The sequence below is a fragment of the Drosophila simulans genome, chromosome 3R (assembly GCF_016746395.2).
Source record: "Drosophila simulans strain w501 chromosome 3R, Prin_Dsim_3.1, whole genome shotgun sequence".
NCBI classification, from domain to species: domain Eukaryota; kingdom Metazoa; phylum Arthropoda; class Insecta; order Diptera; family Drosophilidae; genus Drosophila; species Drosophila simulans.
The window spans coordinates 42702-64594 of record NC_052523.2 but is presented as its reverse complement, the minus strand read 5'-3'; the positions used below and the strand labels follow the sequence as shown (position 1 = coordinate 64594).

The following is a 21893-nucleotide window of genomic DNA, read 5'->3' as shown; positions in this document are numbered from 1 at the left end:
GAAATATGTGTAAATTAAATCATCACGGTTTTATCAAACGCATATCAACAACCACCAACCTTTTGGAGCTATCTTCCTACAGGGCTTCAAAAATAACCTTCTACACTGACTTTAGTAAAGCATTTGACTCTGTTAATCATTATCTTCTATTATCTTAAGCAACTAATAGAAGTACAATTTTACATAATATGTCGTGGCAGTTTCGGTCGGTTTTAGGGCGTTAGAGTGGGCCTGGCGAAAAGTTTTTATGGAAGTCGATAGACATTTACAAGACAAATAAAACTGTGAAAAAATATCAAAACATAATTAAAAAGTGTGAACATGGCAGTTTTGTGCGGCTTAGGACGTAAGATTGGGCGTGGAGTTTATTGGCAAATCGATGGAAATTTACAAGACTAATAAAATTATGAAAATATATCGAAAAATGGTTCAAAAATGTGGGTGTGAAATTTTTTCATATATTAGTCGTGTAAATTTCTATCGATTTGCCAAAAAACTGTTTGCCACGCCCACTCTAATGGCCTAAAGCCGCTCAAGCCCACACTTTTGAAAAATTTTTAAATTTTTTATTATTTTATTCCCCAATATCTATCGATTTACATCCCAGAAAAATTGTGAAATTTCACGATCGCATGTAAACAAGCTGAGTAACGGGTATCTGATAGTCGGGGAACTCGACTATAGCAATCTCTCTTGTTAAATTTTACGCCCTATGTTTTTTTATTTTATGTACATGTGTTTCATTATTTAGATATTAATTCGCAATTGCCGTTTGATATATTTCAGCTAACTATGAACGATTTCAGCGTTCATAGAATAATAGGTCGGGGGGGTTTCGGAGAAGTATATGGATGCCGAAAAGCTGACACTGGAAAAATGTATGCTATGAAATGCTTGGACAAAAAACGGATTAAAATGAAACAAGGAGAAATGCTAGCTCTTAATGAAAGAAACATGTTGCAAGCAGTCAGCACTGGAGTAAGATCGTTTATAAATAGTATTGTGCTTCAGTAATTTAAAAATTTCCATAGATTGATTGTCCGTTCATAGTGTGTATGACGTATGCCTTTCATACGCCGGATAAACTATGTTTTATATTAGACCTAATGAACGGTGGTGATCTTCATTACCATTTATCTCAACATGGTATTTTCAGTGAGGATGAAATGAAATTTTATGCAGCTGAGGTAAGAAATACCATTAAATATTTTATTCCAACTTAACCCCTTTTAAATATTAGGTGATTTTGGGATTGGAACACATGCATAAACGTTGCATTGTGTACCGAGACTTAAAACCCGCCAACATACTGCTCGATGAAAACGGACACATACGAATTTCTGATTTGGGATTGGCTTGCGACTTCTCAAAAAAGAAACCGCATGCTTCAGTGGGAACTCATGGATATATGGCTCCAGAGGTGCTATCTAAAGGAACATCATACGATTCGTGCGCAGATTGGTTTAGCTTTGGATGTATGTTATATAAATTGCTTAAAGGTCATTCTCCATTTCGACAACATAAAACAAAGGATAAGCTAGAAATTGACAAAATGACATTAACTATGGTATGTTTACAAATTCTTTAAATACATTAATTTAATATTTTGAGATATTTTTATCAACCACAAAACCTGTAATTTTCTGAAGCAAGTTGTTGATGCATTTACTCCTCTTCGTGCTTAATCTTAACTTTCTAGCTTATATTCTCAAGATCACAGTGCTTATACCTACAAACAGAGGGGCATATTGGTTATTCATATGTACAAAACAAAAAATCTTAATTTTTATTGGCAAATGCTACGATAATAATATTTACAGTTATATATGTTATATAGCTAAAGTTTACTTATCCCATGGAGAGGGACGAATGAGGAAATGAAAATCGCTAAGCCTGCTTTAAAAAATCGGCAAATAGTATTAAAAATAAATTGAATTATTGTTTCCTTATAAGAGACAGTCCAGTTTCCGACTGTCAAATACCCGTTACTCATCTAGCGGAAACAAAAAATTTCATAATTTTTCTAGTATATCGATGGATGGATATTGGGGAATAACAAAAGGGAAAGCTATAATTAAGTTCCCCGACTATCAGATACCCGTTACTCAGCAAGCGAATAGTGATGTTTGTCAAACAATAAAACGAAGAAAAAACAAAACATTTTTCAAAAATGTGGGCGTGGCAGTTTTTGGCGGCTTGTGGGCGTTAGAGTGGGCTTGGCAACAACTTGCGCTGCATCTATGTCTCTGGAATCGATCGGGTAACGGGTTAAACAAAAGAGAATGCTATAGTGAAGTTTTTTTTTTTTTTTTGAGATATCGATATATATTCGGGAATAAAATGATAAAAAATTTAAAATTTTTATAAAATGTGGGCGTGGCAGTTTTTGGCGGTTTTAGGGCGTTAGAGTGGGCGTGGCAACAAGTTTATAGAAATTTACAAGACCAATAAAATTATGAAATAATATTCAAAAGTTTTTCAAAAATGCTGGCGTTGCAGTTTTGGGCGGTTTTAGGGCGTTAAAGTGGGGTGCCAATTTTTTTTGCGAATAGATAGATATATATATAAGACTAATACAAAAATGTATAAAAATGTCATTGATGATTCAGAGATGTCTGCTTTCAACAATATTTAGATGCTGATCACACAAAAGCACGGAATTAAACTTGCTCTTCAACAGCAGGAGACTGAGCTGCATACTATATATGGGGTTGGGCACCGTTTTGATACAGAAATCCCCAGACGATGATCAATGACATCCTGTATATTACATGAGCAAAAAGACTTCCGGTGGCGAAAGAAAGTTAGTTACGAACTGGAAATCCTTGCTGAAGTAGAAGCACTTGGGATTTTCCATGAAGGCTAAGGAACTCAGTGGAAAAGAGTTTAACGTACCAAAATTTAAAGAAAATAAAACGCTGGCCGGCGAGCCGCTATATGACTTATCAGCATCATTATCCTCACCAACTAGAGTGAGTGAGCTGGAGTTAATCACAATTTTAAAATTACTGACAGATCATTTCGGCACACGCCCCTCCGAAATTACCGCATTCTACCATTTTCATACAATTACATTGCAGCACTGCGCACATTGGCACGGAATTGTAATTTTGTTTCGAATGTCGCGCGACCATTTCGTGTTTTGCCACTCATGCGGCATAAAAGGCCATCTACAACGCGTCTGTCGCCGTGCGGGATCGCCAAGGGACAACACACTTACATACGTACGTTTAGTAAAGGACTCAAGGAAGTTTTATTACGTTTTGCAAAATCTGTATTGCGCCTTCGTAAAGATAAATGTTACTTTCGTAAACCATCTATTAAATATAAATGCCTTCTAGAGGCAAAATAAAAGCAACTCAATAAGCTTCCACACCAAAATATAAAAAACAATTACAAGCTTTCCTCGGAATGTCGTTCTATATTCCTCAATAACTTCGATATAGTTTACCGTAAGGGATCCAAACTGGGAAATGCTGATTTTCTGAGCCGCTACCAATAAAACCGACAATGAATTATTATTTTTATAATATACATTTTCATTTAGAAGAAATTGATAAATTGAACTAGTGTTGTTTAATTTTTCAATTGACCACATATGTTTTCCTTGTGTAGGTAAAGTTGCATTCGATGCTTGGGAAATTAACATTAGGAATAACATTATAGCCATTACTCTAAGCCTATGGATTCCGGAGCTACTACGAGTAACTTTTGCCTCTTTAAAAGGAATAGGCCGTATCTTAGCCTCAATTCCAGTTAAGGGGCAAACCTTTGTAAACCTTTAAAGTGATCCATCTTGTAGCTTTACCCTGACTCGGTCCGGTCGTCTTTTCCTTTATGTACTTTTTCTACTTTCCCCAAGGGCCATCTTGCTGGGTGACGATTTTCAACTTTTATTAATAACCTTTATAAATATTATGCATACATATTTTCCATTTTTTTCTTTGTAAAGCTTGTTTAAATAATCATTCTCCTATTAATTCAAAACTCCCGTATAATTTTCTGAATTAGTGTCTATCTATCTAAACTTCCAAGTTTTTCGTCCGTAGTGGAGTTAATAGAACTTCTAAATCGTCTTTGTCACTATTGGCTTTATAAAAAGGCCTTGAATTTAACACCGCTCCAATGTGGCATAAAAGAGTTGCCATCTCTTCATAAATAATATAGTACTTATTGACTATTGTCGCCTATTATTCTTTTAAGGTGATATTTTACAGATTTTACTCCAGCTTCCCAAATACCTCCGTAATGAGGTCCTGCCGGGGAAATTAAATGCCATTCAATTTGTTCATTTTCTAAAATTTGAATAATTTTATTGTTTTCTTTGAGTTTTCTGCAAATTTTCATTCAATTTTCCGGCGGTGCCACAAAATTTGTTCCATTATCAGAAAACACATTATCCTCTTCTCCCTCTTTCCAAATTCAGCGCTGGAATTCTGTAATCTACCTCCCACTCTTAATAGCCCGCCTTTATCTAAAAATGGGTTCAATCCTAATATTTTGTTTTTAGTATCGATATCTTATTGGTGGTTTAAACAATGCATCTCTGAACTGAATTTCCTGCTGTTTTCTTGTTATTAATGCACTTGCTACCTATATTATTTACTGTAAGATATGTGGGAAATGATTTGCTTTTTAATTTTATTTCAATAAATCTAAAGATATATACAGTAATTATCTATAATTTTAAGGTTTCTGTTAATGCAGTACTAATAATTATACTATCTAAATCAACCTCTTTTGGCCAGTATTCTTTCGACTTGGCTTACCATAGCCAAATAACCATCCACCAAATTCTACAATCTAGAAATTTTTCTGGCTTTACACCCCTAGATGCTATGTCTGCGGGGTTGTCTTCGGACTTAACATGTCTTCACTCGATCTCCTTAACTTTTCTAATCTCGTCAGTTTGCTGTCGAATATATTTGTCTTTATTATTCCCATTTTAATCCGTGCAATCCAGCCATATGCCTTCGTTTGACCTCCAGTTGCTGTCCCGACTTTATCTATTAATTTTGAGAGGAGATGTGCAGCACAAAGTTTTAATTTAGGGATAGTATTTCTATTATTCTTCGTTTACCGCCCACATTTTGGAAAAACTTTTGGATATTTTTTCATAATTTTATTAGTCGTGTTAAGTTATATCGATTTGTCAAAAAACTTTTTGCTACGCCCACTCTAACGGCTCAAAACTGCCACACCCATATTATTGAAAAATTGTTGGATACTTTTTCATAATTTTATTAGTCGTGTAAATTTGAATTGATTTGCCAAAAAACTTTTTGCCGTGCCCACTCTAACGTCCTATAACCGCCAAAACTGCCACATACATTTCTTAAAAATTATTGGATATTTTTTCATAATTTAATTAGACTTGTAAATTTCTATCGATTAGCCAAACCACTTTGCCGCCACTAAAGCCGCCGAACGGATTCTTTAAATTTTTTACTCATTTTATTCCCCATATCTATCGATATCCCAGAAAAATGATGAAATTTCGTGTTCGCATTCATATTAGCTGAGTCCCCATTACTCTGATTAATCTGATAGTCGTGTAACTTAACTATAGCATTCTGTTGTTTTCTCCTATTTTTATTCCTCTTGGTTCCCATGTTTTAAATAATTATACTTTAGAAATGCTCTCTATCATCTTGTATGATTTATTTTTTAAATAATTCAGAGAAAAAGTCCAACTCTTTTTCTTCTTCAGTAAAGGTGGGAACTTGTATTTTTGGTAATACTTTTTGTATCATCTATCCCATCCATAACTACTCCATTCTTTACCAATACCCCGTTATTAGTGCCGGTTCTTATTTCGGAAAAATTCATCCTTTCGTTTAGTATGTTTAAAATATTTTTGACGTCAAATTCTAAATCTTCGACTGGTTCGTCAAAAGAGATATAATTTTTGTATCTTTTGTAGAACTCTTTTATTTTACTGTTTGTTCTACTACATAAAAATTCTACTTTATTAGCTCTAAGTAGGGAAACTTCCCGGCGACCCTCAAGAGTTTTATAGTTTTTTTTTATAGTTTTAAATACTCTCTTAATTGGTCGAAATTTTTGTCGAAAACCCCTGCCAACTAGTTTGGGTCACTTTCAATTTTCTTAGGTTCTATTTTAGTCCCAGAAATATCTTTAAGGCTCGAATATTTACTCTTTAAGGTTTCAATTACTTTAAAAATTTCTGAAAACATTTTTTGGTTGATATAGTCACTAGTTATTTCACCAGATTAAATCACTCTTATTTATCTTGTTAGGCTTGCCAGTGCTAGGACCTTAATTATTGTTTCAGATAGCATACTGATATAAATTCAATTTGTCCACTAAATATATTAAAAGCTAACTTATCTGCTGCTTCCGTTGGAGGTGGTTACAGATGATCTTCCTTGCTCCTTCGATGTTGCCTTGAATTTGATATTGGTGTTGAACTAAAAATGTAACTTGCGAGTTGTTTTGTTGTTGCTGCTTCAATGTCGTTTGCGAGATATTCATCTCTTAGAATTTCGGCCTCTTGCTTTTCTTTTATTAATTTTAAACTCGTTTTATTTGGGTTTTGGAGTTTTTGTGTTTCACTTTTGAACTTTTTATTTATTGAACACCGCCGCACCGAACAGTTTCTGGCCTTCGTAACGCCAACGTCACGCAACAACCGTGTATTAACTAAGAAATTTGTTTATTATTTTGTCATCCAGAATTGTACTTGTAATTTTTTTTATTTTTTTCACTTTTTTGCCGCCTTTAGCTGATTGAGCGCTCGCAACAAATCAGACTCTTAGGTTCTCGATTAAAATCTTTGAGTTTCTTACGCAAAAAAAGCAAAAAACCACAATTTTAGCAATCTCTGAGTTTTTTACTACTGGTGCGAAAAAACTGCAGAGAATTTCGAAAAACAAAACAACCGACATGTTAGCAGCCTGTGGCTAATCATGCGCTCGCAACAAATTAGACTTTAACGTGCTTGTGTTCTGACTGCAGAGTTGGTTCAAAGGACCAAAATGTTAGAACGATCTAAATAAGATGTTATTGTTGTTGTTATTTTTAATTTACGGTGTGAGGCAACCAATATTCTTTGTCACGTTCATATGTGAACACATGGTTTTGGCGAGATGCAAGTCTACACTGTCGTGCAGACGGACGTCTTGTGTTAACGCTGCGCGAATTTTCGTTGTTTACGGAGTTGGTTCGGTCGGTACTTGCGGAAAACTTACAAAACCACACGGTGGAGTTGTGCCATAGATTTGCGCGTTACTTAGGCGAGTGAAATGACCGTGCGTTGCATGTAAAAGGCCATACTTTAAGTTGGCCATTTCTGCTGATAAAAACAGCTGATAGCGCTGGCAACTTTTCGCAATGGGTGATCGTGGGAGTGATCTGATCTCTCAACGGTGAGATCAGTGTTGAGTTTCGACCGTAGAGCGCGTAATTCGAACTTAAATTAAAATCTTAAAATTTGATTTGATATTGGTTCCTTTGGTGCGTACCATTCTTTAAGAATAGGAAAAAGGCACAAAGGTCGCGGACATACCAAAAATCGTCCCCTTAGGCCATCTTAGAGTTGATGGATAGCGCAATGGTGGCAGTCCCCCAATCTCAACGACCCGTATAGGTGGCGTATAGGCTTTCGAGATCCCCTACTATTGGACGAAACCCGACTCAGGGAGACAGAATCGCGGTTCCCGCGGTGGCTTGCGCCGTTGACTAGCGACATCAGTGCTGCTGTAGAGGTGGAGAACTTTGCTCCTGCAGTTGGACCACGATTACCGTACCATCGCAAAAGGCTGGTCCCCAGCTGGATCCCCATTGGTCTTCGGACCTGACCACGGCACTCCAGAACGAGGACCTTAAATGCATCCTCGTAAGGATGACTGGCAAGATAAACATCCTGCTATCCGGTTTTGAGACCCAGTGGCATGTCACAAGAGAGACCAAGGTTGTAGTATCTGAACTCGTAGCTCTTAACAACAGGACGATAGAGCTGAACGAAGGGACCACCAACGAGCACCGTGATGAGCAGTGCTACCCAGTCGGATGTCCAAAAGCCTAGCAAGAAGGCGCAGGTGCCAAAGGGGCAAGTGCCCAAAGCTCAGGCGCCCAAGCCGAGCAACCATACTACTGGTAGCAACGGTGCAGGAAATCCGACAACCAAACAAGTCCAAGCAAGGCAGCTATGCATCTGTCGCCAAGACAGAATCTGCACGGCTGAAGATTGGGCCAAGGTGAAGCCTATGCGCCTGCAAAGCCAAAGCCACTGATCGTGAAGAAGACGGGCGAGGCTTCGTACGCAGAGATGCTCCGGAAACCAAGATCGGACCCAAGCCTTAGCAAACTGGGCAGACACGTACGCAAAATACGGAGAACTCAGCAAGGTGAGCTGCTGCTCGAAGTAGAGCGAATAGCCTCGGAAAGCGTTTCCAAGTTTAAGAGCGATCTAGAAGCGACGTTCAAAGATTTGGCCCCTGTGCGTACGGGTGCGCAATAAATAGCACTATCCTGCAGCGGACTGGACGAGGCTACGACAACATAGGAGCTAGTGGCTGCCTGGCCGCTCATTTCCAGATGCGGGATGGGACGCAGATATCATTAGTGCTGATGAACGCAAACGATGCGATAGCAGTCCTAAAGCAGGGCCACCTTTCAGCAATGTCTTTTTGGCGGAATCTTTCCAACGAGGTGAAAAAACTAGAAACTAGTCCTGTTTTCGAAAGGCAAGGGACCAGCACATGCTGCGAACAGCTACCGCCCTTTATGCCTACTGTATACTCGACTAGAGGCCATCAACGAAGTCAGCAATATGGCTTCCGGAAGAGATAGAGTACCCTGGACGCTCTCTCGGCCGTGAGTAACATAACCAAGACCCCTCTGCCTGGTGAAAGATGGCTAGGAGACAGAGAGGAATACTGCGCAATTCAGACTCTGGAAGTAAAGACCGCCTTCAACAACGCTAAATGGCCCGTAATCCTCGGAGCCATGAACAGTATTTTGGTCCCGAAGTACCTGAGGATGGTCGTTGGCAGCTACTTTAGGGACCGTGCCCTCTGGTACGATACGGAAGCTGGCCCAAAAAGTAGAGTAGTAGTAGAGAGTAGAGCGGCACTGCTTTGCTGACGATGTGGCAATAAAAGCAGTCGCCAAATCAATTGCAGACTTGCAAGAAAAATGTAACACCACGATTGAGCTGCCATCCACTGGTTCGAGAAAGCCGGGCTAGCAATCGCGGCGCACAAGACCGGAGCCACGTAGAGTCAGCCCAAAGCCTGTTCTGCGTTCAGCAATTGTTGGCGACTGCTTTTATTGCCACATCGTCAGCAAAGCAGTGCCGCTCAGCAATTGTTGGCGAACAGGGAGGCATGGGAGCTGGGACACAGCTTAATATAATGAAACGAGTCCGGCCGGCTTCTGGCTTCACGTCGTGCTCATCGAAGTCATACCTTGACTGTCAGTCCCGGTGAGCGAGTAAGGACTGAAGAGCACAGGGAGGTTTTTGATTTAGTACGTAGGCATAATTCCACTAGGGCGTATGAATCGTGCTTGCCACATACCGTAGTTCGTATAATAAAAAAAACGTGGCTTGGCTCTTGGTAGCTGGGAGAAGTCCAACGAGGGCTTGAGCAGTTCTTGAAGAATTCTGTGGAAGCAGTTTTTAAACTTCGATAGGTTGTCAATTTAAGCATCACATACCAACAGTCTTTCGTTGGATTCCAAAATTATTTGCTCTCGGTGGTACCATTGCTAGTCATTAAACAATTGCTGACTGTAGCTTCTTGCTGCTGTCTGCTGGTGAGGCGGTACTCTTTATGACAGATCTGCCTTCGCTTCCTCCTGCCCAACGGGGTAAACTGTTGGCTCTGCGAGAAACTCACTTGGTGCCAATTGATCAAAAATAATATAGATTTAAAGTCAAAGAACTTCTATGGTGAAGGGCATATTTTGTGAAATTTACAATGCATGAGCATACGCGTGCACACATACAGTTGTCTGCTATCAGTGTATGCGCAGAAAAGAGCTGTTAGCTGTAGCGTTCTCCGTTCTCTCGCTCTTGAACAAAAATTCGACAGAGCCTGGAGACACCTCTAGAGCCACGGCAAAAAAATCGTGTGCCAAAAAATCGTATGGCGTTACGCATCTTGTTATTCTAGTGTCTTTGGTCTGAGCAAGACCGACCAGAGATGCAGCAGTAAAAGCAGTTCAGCATGAGAAGCGACAAAAGAGAACTGAGAGAAAATGGGGCATTCGGTGAAATTCAGAAAGACAGTAAAGCCGAATGTTGTTAAAGGAAAACTTAACTTTGTAATAAACGTCTATAAAGTGAATAAAGTTAATAAAGTCTAAGAACTTCTAAGATGAAGGACATATTTTGTCAAATTTATGAGTAGTAGTAACGGGTTTAATTTCGAGCCTGTGATTCATATAAAAAATTCATCATTAAAATCACAACAAGAGAGAACGCTATGGTCGATATCCTCCTCTATCAGATACCCAATACTTAGCTCAGAAGTGTGAAGTAATATTTTTAAATTTTGGTTGGGATATCGATAGAAATTGGCAAATATTGGTAAATAATATCATGAAAAAAATCAATACCTTTTAAATGCGTGATGGCTTTTGGCAGCTTTGGTTAGAGTGGGAAAAAGTCATTGTTAAAAATTGATGGTGAGACAGCTTTTTGCGGTTTGTGGGCCAAAATAATTTGGTACATCGATAGAAACTGGTAAGACAAGACGATGGTAACTGGTAAGACTGGCGCTAGGCTGCGCTCTGCCAAAATTTTTTTGGTATATTAAAGAAAAAAAAAATTTTGCAAGAGAAATAAGAAAAAAACTAGTTTTTAAACGTTTTTAAAATTTTCTAGAATCTATGTACATGCTTAACTTAACTTTCTACCTTTTATAGTTCCCGATACCTTGCCGTTCCTACAGTCGGACAGACTCAAAGGGCTAGTGATCCTAGACAGGAATAAATAGACCGTTTCTGAAAGGGTATAAAACCTTTTGATTTCCGGAGCTTCCTTTTTATACCCGTTACTCGTAGAGTAAAAGGGTATAGTAGATTTCTTGAAAAGTATCTAACAGGCAGAAGGAAGAGTTTATATTGTTGATCAGGATCAATAGCCGACCATATCCGTCTGTCCATATGAACGTCGAGATCTAAGAACTATATTAGCTAGAAGGTTTAGATTAAGCATACAGATTCTAGCGAAAAAGACGCAGCGCAAGTTGGTTGACCGCACAAAACCGCACGACTACACTTTTAATAAAAATGGTTATATTTTTCAACATTTTTATTATTTAATTTTTTCCTGTAATATCTATCTATTTGTAAAAAAAAATTTCCAAGCCCACTCTAACACCCTAAAACCGCCGAAAACTACAACCGTTTTGAACCATTTTTCGATATTTTTTCATAATAATAATAGTAAAAATTTCAATCGATTTATAAAAAAACTTTTTGCCGCGCCCACTCTAACGCTCTAAACTCGACGAACCGGCACACCCACACTTTGGAAAATTTTTTTAAGTTTTTCTCATTTTATTTCCCAATATCTATCGACATCCCAGAAAAATGAAAAAAAATCACACTAGCTGAGTAACGGGGATCTGATAGTCGTGTAACTCAACTATAGCATTTCCTCTTGTTTTAAATGAACTTTCTTCAAAAGTTTTTGTAATGATAATACGTATATCCTAATACATAATTCCTCATTTGTTGCAGAACGTAGAACTTCCAGAATCGTTTTCTTTGGAACTAAAGAATTTGTTGGAAATGTTACTTCAAAGGGACGTCTCTAAAAGGCTTGGGTGCATGGGAAATGGGTAAGAATAATTGTGTAACAGGAAAAAATTACATTGATGAAAACCAAAGTATGGTTGATAAATTTGCGCAAATTACGAAATTTCCTTTTGCTCCGAGTTTTGGAATAGGGACAATTTTTGTGACCATTTTCGGAATATGCGTATTGTAAAGCTCCCCTTTCCAACGCAGAGCACTAATATATTTTCTTTTTGTCACCCCTTACTGTTGGTTTTCAGCGCGGATGAAGTAAAAATGCACAATTTTTTCTGTGGAATTGATTGGCACCAGGTTTACATACAAAAATATACTCCACCTTTAGTACCCCTAGAGGGGAAGTAAATGCCGCAGATGCCTTCGATATTGGATCATTTGATGAGGAAGATACCAAGGGCATAAAACTAAACGACGCCGATCAAGATCTATATAAAATGTTTTCGTTGACTATATCCGAAAGGTAAGATTTTTAATCGAATGCCCATTTTTGGTTTCAGTGCGAAATGTGACGGTCTCACCTGTCGACAAACACGTATAGAGTTCGAGGAAAAATAGTCAAATCAAATGCATATCAAATATATTTCTTTTCTCTTAGACTCTAAAGCGAACGTCGGGCTTTTTCTACGCTTCGAATTTGCCTTTGCGTTTGTTAATACCAGTGGCGGTTTTTAATACATTCTTTAATAATTTTATTCTGATATATCTGTCTTTGTGTTTGATGTACCCTCTCTTTTGTGCGTTGTCCGCAGTTTGGTGTTGTTCTTGAATGCACATAAACTGCACTATGCACCCGCCCTCTCGCTCTATCACACAAAATCTAAAGTTCTAAGCGCGCAGACTGCGCTCATGCTGTACATTTGACAACTCGCTTGCAAATGTGATTTTGTGTTTTTGTACACTTGTCCGAATCCAAAAAATATGGGTAGTACTAATGTTGTCAGCTTTCAAAATAAATGCCGCCTGTTTATATAACATGTACAGCCAAAAATGACTTGTTGGCTATGTAATAAAATGGTGCACACTAAATGCTCTGGTTCCAGCGGCCGAACAAGTAATGACCTAGCTAAGGGCCCCAATTTAAAAAACCGTTGTAATGGCTGGAAAGGACTAGAGATAGTTTTCGAGGATCTGATGATCTCCTCTCCGGGCTATATTCGCAGATTAATAGTCTTAAGCTATTAGAAGAATTTCCAAAGCGCAAGAAAGCCGCTGGTGGTAGGTTGCCTAAGGGGAACGCCCCACAGCGACTCCATAGCAGATCAGCTGTCAATCAAAAGATTCGAATTAATCTGATCAATCCGTTGTGGAGGGAGTCCAGCTTGGAATTCTCAACCAGTGATTTGGACCAATTTAACCACCACAAAGGAATATTGAGTCCGGGCTAACGGCACAAGTGGGACCTTCAGAAATAAAATCTGCAGTGTCTAAACCCCTCACGGTGGTTTCACTAAAAAAACATATTTTTGTTTCTCGGCTTTCATCTAATCAAACATCAGCTGATACAAACATCTTATATACAACATATAACAAAATCTGATGTGAACGCTGCTATAGTTTCGATGTCTTCATTTCATTTATTTTCATTTATTTGACCCCTCCGTTCAAATACTCGCCCCCGAATGCTATGTGTATGTATGTGTAAGTGAGCTAGATGTACATTCTTATTGCTAAATGCTAGCTTATAAGTAAGAGCTAGATGACAATATAATTCATATTTCTACCTAACTATGCAAATACATGGTACAGTGGGTCTTTGAGTTACCTATCATAACTCCGCCGTCCTGACTAACTGATACCCTTATCACGGTTTTAATTGCTTGTTTGTAGTTCTATAATGTTTTTGTATTTTTTTCTACATATTTACATACTTTATTTGTTTTTTATTATTAGTGCTTAATTGTGTGATCGTTTCTAATGTTTAATATTTTGAATTCTCTAGACACCTTGGTACGGGTTACGTACGTCCTTTACATTTTGGAATCCATTTTATAGATGATATGCTGTGCTGTCGAAATTCTTTACCATTTTGTCTCTCATTTTGTATTCAGATGGCTTTCTGGCGATCTAATCATATTGTATTTCGTTTGTTATACGCTTGGGCTTTTTTTGATTTTTTCTGCTTCGCTTCTACTTTTTCCCAAATTTCTACATTTTTTAATATTAACTTATTCTTTTAGCTTCTCTTTAAATTCGTCTAGTATTTTTCCCCTTTGCTTTAAACCAAAATCACTTTGCTTGGAGTTTGCTTGATAATGCGGTGTTGTGTATTATTTAATTCGTGCTCATCTTTATTTATTACTGTGGCCCAATATATATATACCTTTCTCCGGTCCTACTAGTTTCGCTATCATTGGACCCAGACCTATATTGAACCTTTCAACCTGTCCGTTCGCCTCGGGTGATCCAGTCGCAATCTTGCAACATGCTTAACATCAAACTCGAACACAAATCATTGAACTTCTTGGAACTAAAACAACTTCTCCTATATGAAATGATGCATTAGGGCTTGCTGTATTAGTGATATTTGTAGCATATAAACGAACCGTAAAACCGTCTTTTACAATAAAAATATGTTTTTTGGATCTACCTAGATCTACCAGAAATCTTTTCCTACTCGTTTTAGGGGATAACACAACACATTTTAAGCAATTTTTTATATGAACACAAATAAGATTTAAAAACAAGAGAGAATGCTATGGTCGAGTTTCCTGACTATAAGATACCCGTTACTTAGCTAGAGTGAATGCGAACGCGAAATTTTTATCATTTTTCTGGGAGATCGATAGATATTGAGGAATGAAAAAAGAAAAAATTTTCAAATTGATCCAAAGTGTGGGCTTGACCGGTTCGGCGTCTCTAGGGCGTTATCGGGGCGCGGCAAACATTTTTTTGCAAATCAATAGAAATTTACAACACTAATAAAATGTAAAAAACGATCAGCATATTTATCAAAAGTGTGGGCGTGGAAGTTTTGTGCGGTTTCTGGGCGTGGCAGCATGGGTCAACATGCTTGCGCTACGGACTTGTCTCTAGAATCTGTATGCTGAATCTCAACCTTCTAGCTTTTATAGTTCCTGAAATCTCGACGTTCATACGGACAAAGTGACATGGCTAGATCGACTCTGCTATTTATCCTGATCAAGAATATATACTCTTTATATAGTTAGAAACTTCCTTCTGCCTGTTACATACTTTTCAACGAATCTAGTTTACGCTTTTAGTCTACGAGTAACGGGTATAATGACATCTAACATTTTTTCTCTACCTATGTGTCCGACCTCATTGTAATATAATCTTCCATGTCTGTACGAACATAAAATAATAATCTGTTTCTCCCTTTCTTATTTTGAATAACTTCTTTTTCTCCCACACATTTTTTAATTTCTTGAATTTTTTTATCGTTAGCTTTGGAGATTACTAAATTAACTTTAAACGTTTTCGATTATACTGTCAAAATATTCGAGCATCTACTAAAAGCATCAACATGCATACTTTTATCGTCTCTATGTATGCAAGAAAGTATTGTTCTCGGAAGAAAAGCAGGGTCTGAGCAAAGACACTAGAATAAACAGATGCGTAACGGCCATACATTGGTTTGGCACTATGCAGCCACTTTTTTGGTGATGGCCAAATTTGCTCTCTTTCCGCTCGCTTACGCTGAGAGCGTAAGAAATTTAAAAATAGAATTTGCTTGCTTCTGTGAGTAAAAACAATAGAAGAGAACCCGTATATGTGTGCGTGTTGTGCAAGAAGACGATTTTCGGTACGAAATCAATTCTGATCGCGGAAACGAATTTACATATTTGGGGAGTTTTGGCCTATTTCGTAGCAATATGATGAAATTGCGCACTTTTTAAAAATATCAAACTGGAATACTATATAAAAAGAACTGAAACTGAAAAAGAACTGAATCTAATGTGCATTTTAAATAATACAAATTGTTCATTTACATACATAATATTAAGTCGAAGGACTTAATAAGTATACTAAGCAATTAAAGCAAATACAAAGGAAATTATTATAACTACTGTAATTTAAAATATAAATTTTCCCAATAAAGACATTACATTGAGAAATAAGTATTTCATAAAAATAATACGTAGTAGAAAATAAAAATTTATAAAATAAATAAAAATATGAAAACTGTTTAATGCAAAAGTCGTATCTTGAGGCACGAAGTGCGGACACAAGCACTCAACAATCATTGCCTTATTAAATTTTCACACGTCGCTAGCTAAATACTCTAATGACAAATATTCTAATATAAAGTAATTTTTGAAATTTGTTTTCGTGATATTATGATTCCGGCTATTACTATCTCTAAGCTTTATTTAATAATAACGTTAAGGCAATGCAAAACAAGAATTTTTCGCATGGTGCCAATTGATCAAAAGTAATATAGATTTAATGTCAAAGAACTTCTATGGTGAAGGGCATATTTTGTGAAATTTACAATGCATGAGCATACGTGTGCACACATACAGTTGTCTGGTATCACTGTATGCGTAGAAAAGAGCTCTCGCTCTGGAACAAAAATTCGAGAGAGCCTGGAGCCACCTCTAGAGCCACGCCGAAAAAATCGTGTGCCAAAAAAGCGTATGGCGTTACGCACCTTGTTATTCTAGTGTCTTTGGTCTGAGCAAGACCGACCAGAGATGCAGCAGTAAAAGCAGTTCAGCATGAGAAGCGACAAAAGAGAACTGAGAGAAAATGGGGCATTCGGTGAAATTCAGAAAGACAGTAAAGCCGAATGTTGTTAAAGGAAAACCTAAACTTTGTAATAACCGTGTGATTTTCAATTGGGAACTATGGTATAATATCATTAATTTACTATTATAACAAAACTATAAGTTGAGTATATATCAGCAAGTGGTGAGCAAAGTGGCGCAGCTGGTTTAATTGAAAGAAGTTCGATCGAGGAAAACACAAGAACGTTAATAGATTTAGTTTAGCTGCTGGCTATTAAGATGGGGGGATGAACGAAACAACGGTGCTAGATGACGGCGGAAAGCTTTGCGAAAATCATTCTGGAGTTGGACGAGGAGTCCATACCGGCGAAGAATTGGTTTGATAATTTTGAGCTGAATGCAGGCTCGTGCCAAAATGATGTTTTTAGATTATACGTTCGGACACCAATATGCAGAAATGCGTATGCTGCTGGAGACGGAGTTCATCCAACAATATGTGTGCACAAACATTTCCGCGATCGGAAGAAACGCAAGCAGTAATCATTTCACGAATTCGTACGGCAGATGGAAAAGATTGCTTCACTTGGCAACATTGAAGAACGCTCGATGATCCGATTTGTTGTGGACGCCCTAAACATGAGGAGTAATTTTAGGAACTCTCTCTACAGTTGCAAGTCCTACAAAGAGCTAAAAGAGCAGTACCTACTTCAGCTGCAGCAGCAGGAGTAACAGTTGCAGCAGCAATTGCAACAACTGCAGCATGCTGCCCTTGCGGGAGCAGGCGCCAACGACGTGCAGCAGAAGCAGGTGGAGGAGGTACGCGACCAGATCGACCACCAGGCCAAGGCCACCGTGGGCGAGCGCAAGGAGATCGAGGACAAGGAGAAGAAGTTGGCCGAGTTCGACGTCCAACTGCGCAAGCGCAAGGAGCAGATGGATCAGCTGGGAGGCGGAGCGACGGCAGCCGGAGGGCTGAATAAGGAGCTTGTGGACAGCGGAAAGCGGAAACCGGCAGTCGAATATAAAGTAGGAGACATAGTCGCCATACGCCGGACTCAGTTCGTTGCGGGAAAGAAGTTGGCTGGAGAATATAAGGGACCGTACGAAGTTTCAAGGCTCAAGCGGAATGGTAGATACGACGTTCGGAAAGCAACAGATTTTGAAGGACCATCTAATACTTTTACCAGCTGCGATTAGATGAAGTTGTGTCAGTATATCCAGGACAACGAGGATGATTGGTCATCTCGGACAGATGATTAGTCAGAAATGCCTGAATGTAGGAAAGTATTGTTCGCGGAAGAAAAGCAGGATCCGAGCGCGACAAGGGAAGCAGCAGTAAAAGCAGATCAGCAGGAGAAGCGACAGCAGAGCAACAGGAAAAGCGACAGCAGAATAAAGGAGGGAGACAAGAGAGAACAGAAAAGGCGTTCCTTTTGTGAAATTCATAGAGACAGTCGCAAGCGTGGAGTAAAACCGAAAGTTGTATAAGAAAAACATAAACGATGTATTTTTAAACCGTGTATTTCTAATTTTTAACTATAATATCAATAATTTACTATTCTATCTATTACCGGATTAAGGTTAATCTTATTAAGCGTTAAAGTAAGAGAATTAAAATCAGTAATGATTTTAAAGCGTTTTTCTTACAACTTAATCTAAATCTTCGCTGTGGGTGAATGATTGCCATTGTTTCCAGTTCAAAACGGTGATATTTTGCTTCAGTGTCGTTTGTTCGCTTCGAAGAATTTAATATGGAGTGTAATTTTCTATCCTCTTTATTTTGACAAAACTCAGCACCGAAACCAAGAGCATTTGCATCACAGTGCTGTTATATTTTGTCATTAAAGTTATAATCGGCTAAAACCGGTACCTGCACTATCTTTTCCTTAACTGTTTAAAAATAGTTCATTTCCTTTTCTACAAATTTAAATTAATCATCTTCTCTCAAAAGGTCATATAATGGTTTCGCCAATGTTGAAAAATCTTTAAGAATCTACGGAAATATGAGCATAAGCCTAGGAAACTTTAAACGGATTGTATTCTGTCTGGAACTGAAAAATGTTTTATGGCATATATGCCTTTATCATCACCTCTAATGCATTGGCCATTTACAATGAATCCTAAATACTTTATATTCTTTATTTTGTAAGCTTATTTATTTTTTATTTGTTTTTGTTACTTTATTTTTAAGCTTATTCGTGGTGATGTCGAGAGTCCCGACTTGATTAGTCGGCTTAATTTCTCGGTTCCAAGTAGATTCACTAAAAACTATATACCCCTTATCTTAAATTATTGTACATCAAACTATGAGTTGCATGACCCTTACAGAGTATTATGTCCTGACTATAATAGACTTTATCCTATTATATCTGTAATCTTGACTGTCTTTCGCTCTTAAAGCAATCAATTCCAACTTTTTTAATACATAATTAAATCTTACTAATATTAATATTTATTACACTTTTTTATATTATATTTATTTTTTCGTTTTTGTTCTCTTTTCTATATTGCGCCGATAAACGGCAGCGCCCCTCGGTCGGTTGGCGGGAGGTGTGGCCGTGTACAGGTCGTACGAAAAAAAAAAATTGTCTGGTTTTGAGCTAATCTGAGAAAGGATTAATGAATTTAAGCTTTTTAAATTATTAATTAACACCTTGTTTAATTTTCTAAATTCTATGCATGGTCGTATGTCTCCTATTTTCTGTTTGATTAAAACGGTTGGTGAAGCATATTCTGGTTCGCTAGGTTGAATAATACCCTCTTTTAAATATTCATCTAGCAATTTTTGTATTTTTTCTTCTTTCCGAGTAGGGGAGTCTTTTTAGGGCGCAAGCTAATTGGTTTTAACGTTTCTAAACATTGTTATACCCGTTACCCGTAGAGAAGTACTACTATACTAGAATCGTAAAAAACAGGTAGAAAGAAGCGTTTCCGACTATATCAAATATGTCTGTCTGTCCGTATGAACGTCGAGATCTCAGACTCTATAAAAGCTAGATTCAGCACACAGATTTTAGAGACAAAGACACAGCGTTGACCCATGTTGCCACGCCCACTTTGACGCCCTTAAACGGCATAAAACTGTCTCGCCCACACTTTTTAAAAATGTGTTGATATGTTTTCACACATTTTTTCACATTTATATTAGTCTTTTATATCGGTTTGCAAAAAATCTTTTTGCCACGCCCACTCTAACGCACTAAAACCGACAAAAACTGACACTTTTGCAAAATGTTTTGATATTTATTCATAATTTGCCAAAAAACTTTTTGCCACGCCCAACTCTAACGCACTAAAGCCGCCAAGCCAGTCACACCCACACTTTTGCAGAATTTTAAAATGTTTTCTCATGTTATTCCCCAATATCTATCGATATCCCAGAGAAATGATGAAATTTCGCGTTCGCATTCACACAAGCTGAGTAACCGTTATGACTATAGCATTCTTGTATTCACTAAATATTCAACTAAATATAAGCTAGAAGGTTGAGATTTAGCATACTGATTATAGAGACCCAGCGCAAGTTTGTTGACCCATGCTGCCACGGCCATTCTAACGCCCACAAACCGCACAAAACTGCCACGCCCACATTTTTGAAATATATTTTTAGATTTTTTTTTATAATTTTATTAGTCTTTGAAATTTCTATCGGCGTGCGGAAATACTGAGTGCCACGCCGATAATTACGCCCAAAACTGCCACGACCACATTTTTTAACCATTTTTAGATATTTCCTCATAATTTTATTAGTCTTGTAAATTTCTATCGATTTGATAAATCCCACGCCCACTCTAACGTCCTAAAGACGCCGAACCGGTCACTTTGGAAGAATTTTTAAATATTTCTTTTTTTATTCGCCAATAAATATCCCAGAAAAATGATCAAATTTCGCCTGCACATTCACACTAGCTGAGTAACGCTTATCTCATAGTTGGGGAACTCTACTATAGCATTTTCTCTTGTTTCATATTAAGTTCTTTAATGAAAAGTCGTTGATGATGACCTAGTACATATTTAAAAAAAATATCCATATAAATATGGACGAATGTAAATATCTATTATACCATAAATTGCTTGCAAAACTTATTGGTTTATGGTCTTGTGATAGGACGGCACTTATGGCGAATTTACTAGCAATATTAGTAACTTAAAATGCTTTTGTAAAATCAGGACCAATAAGGGGTTTTGGTTTTTCTGCAAATCTGGAAAGAGCTTGCGGTAATGTCCTAAGAATGATTTAATTTTGTTTTATGTTTTAGGAATGGGAAGTAATATGATTGCTTTTACTTTCTCTTTATTGAGTAGTCTTCACTTTTAGTGTGAATTTTTTTCAAAAATTCACATTTGCCTAACTGTAGCTTAAGAATTGCCTAGTCGAGTTTCTAAAAAAGTCCTGTATTGAGCGTCGGGTGTCGAAGCCGCCAGCAGTTCCTAGCCTTAATTCATATGTTTGTTTTTTGCCAACTTATGAGACACAATTAAGTTCTAGGGCACCTAAAGTGTTCAATTATTTTTTATTATCTAAGCTTCTATCTCTCGCGCTCTCTCTTCCATCTTTGGCCTAGCGTTCTGCTTTTGATCTTCAATTAAGTCGCTCAACTCTCGCCTTCGTAACTCATGCATATGCACATCGATGCAAAATCTAGCTCAAATAAACAAATAAAACATAATCATAGCTAATAAATTATATTAGCTAATAAAAAAGGTTAAAAGTTCAACAGTGATTCTAAGTGTCCTCTGGCAGATGCTGTGTAGTTAACATTATCTAACTATACAAGGCAATTTTGTTAATGAGGTTTTTATGACAAAGTTCATGAAGCGTTGGAAAGTTTCTGGAGCACTTTCAAAACAAAATGTATGCAAATTAATATAGTTCGGGGCTGCATGTTTATTGCCGGTTGGTCGATGATCTCCAGGTGTTTCTCGTACGGAAGGAGGGGTAGTGAATTCACTTGAAGATTTATGATGATTATGTTGTGAAGATGGCTCTCTTCCTTTTGGCTTCTGGCCTAGGGTCTCAGATAGCTATGATAGTTTATAATGATAACGACAGATTGCCGGACTTGGTTTTATGAGCTTCTGCCCTTTATTATTGGATTGCCCTAAACGAACTGACTTAAAAGCTAACATAGAAAAAGCCTCATAGCGGGCTCTGCCAATGCTTTTGCCGGCATTGTGCGAGCTTTGACCGGTGACGTGAGCGGACGATCGATCGGCCCGGTTAACTTAGTTAACTACGCCTCCCTCAAGATTAAAGCCGCCCTCGGCCGACCCTTTTTGGGCAAGGACTTCCTTTAGTTGGGCTGCGGATTTTTTGGCCCTCGTGGCTCGCTGGCAGGTTAGGCCGAAGCAGAAAAGGGCGCATAAAATTGCTCCCGCTATGAGCGCTATAACTTAGTCGGTATCCATCGACGTGAT

General features: G+C 37.8%; 1 pseudogene; it reads left to right on the top strand.

Moving 5' to 3' along the window:
- Positions 1–21893, top strand: part of LOC120285039 — a 74706-nt pseudogene that overhangs the window by 39106 nt on the left and 13707 nt on the right.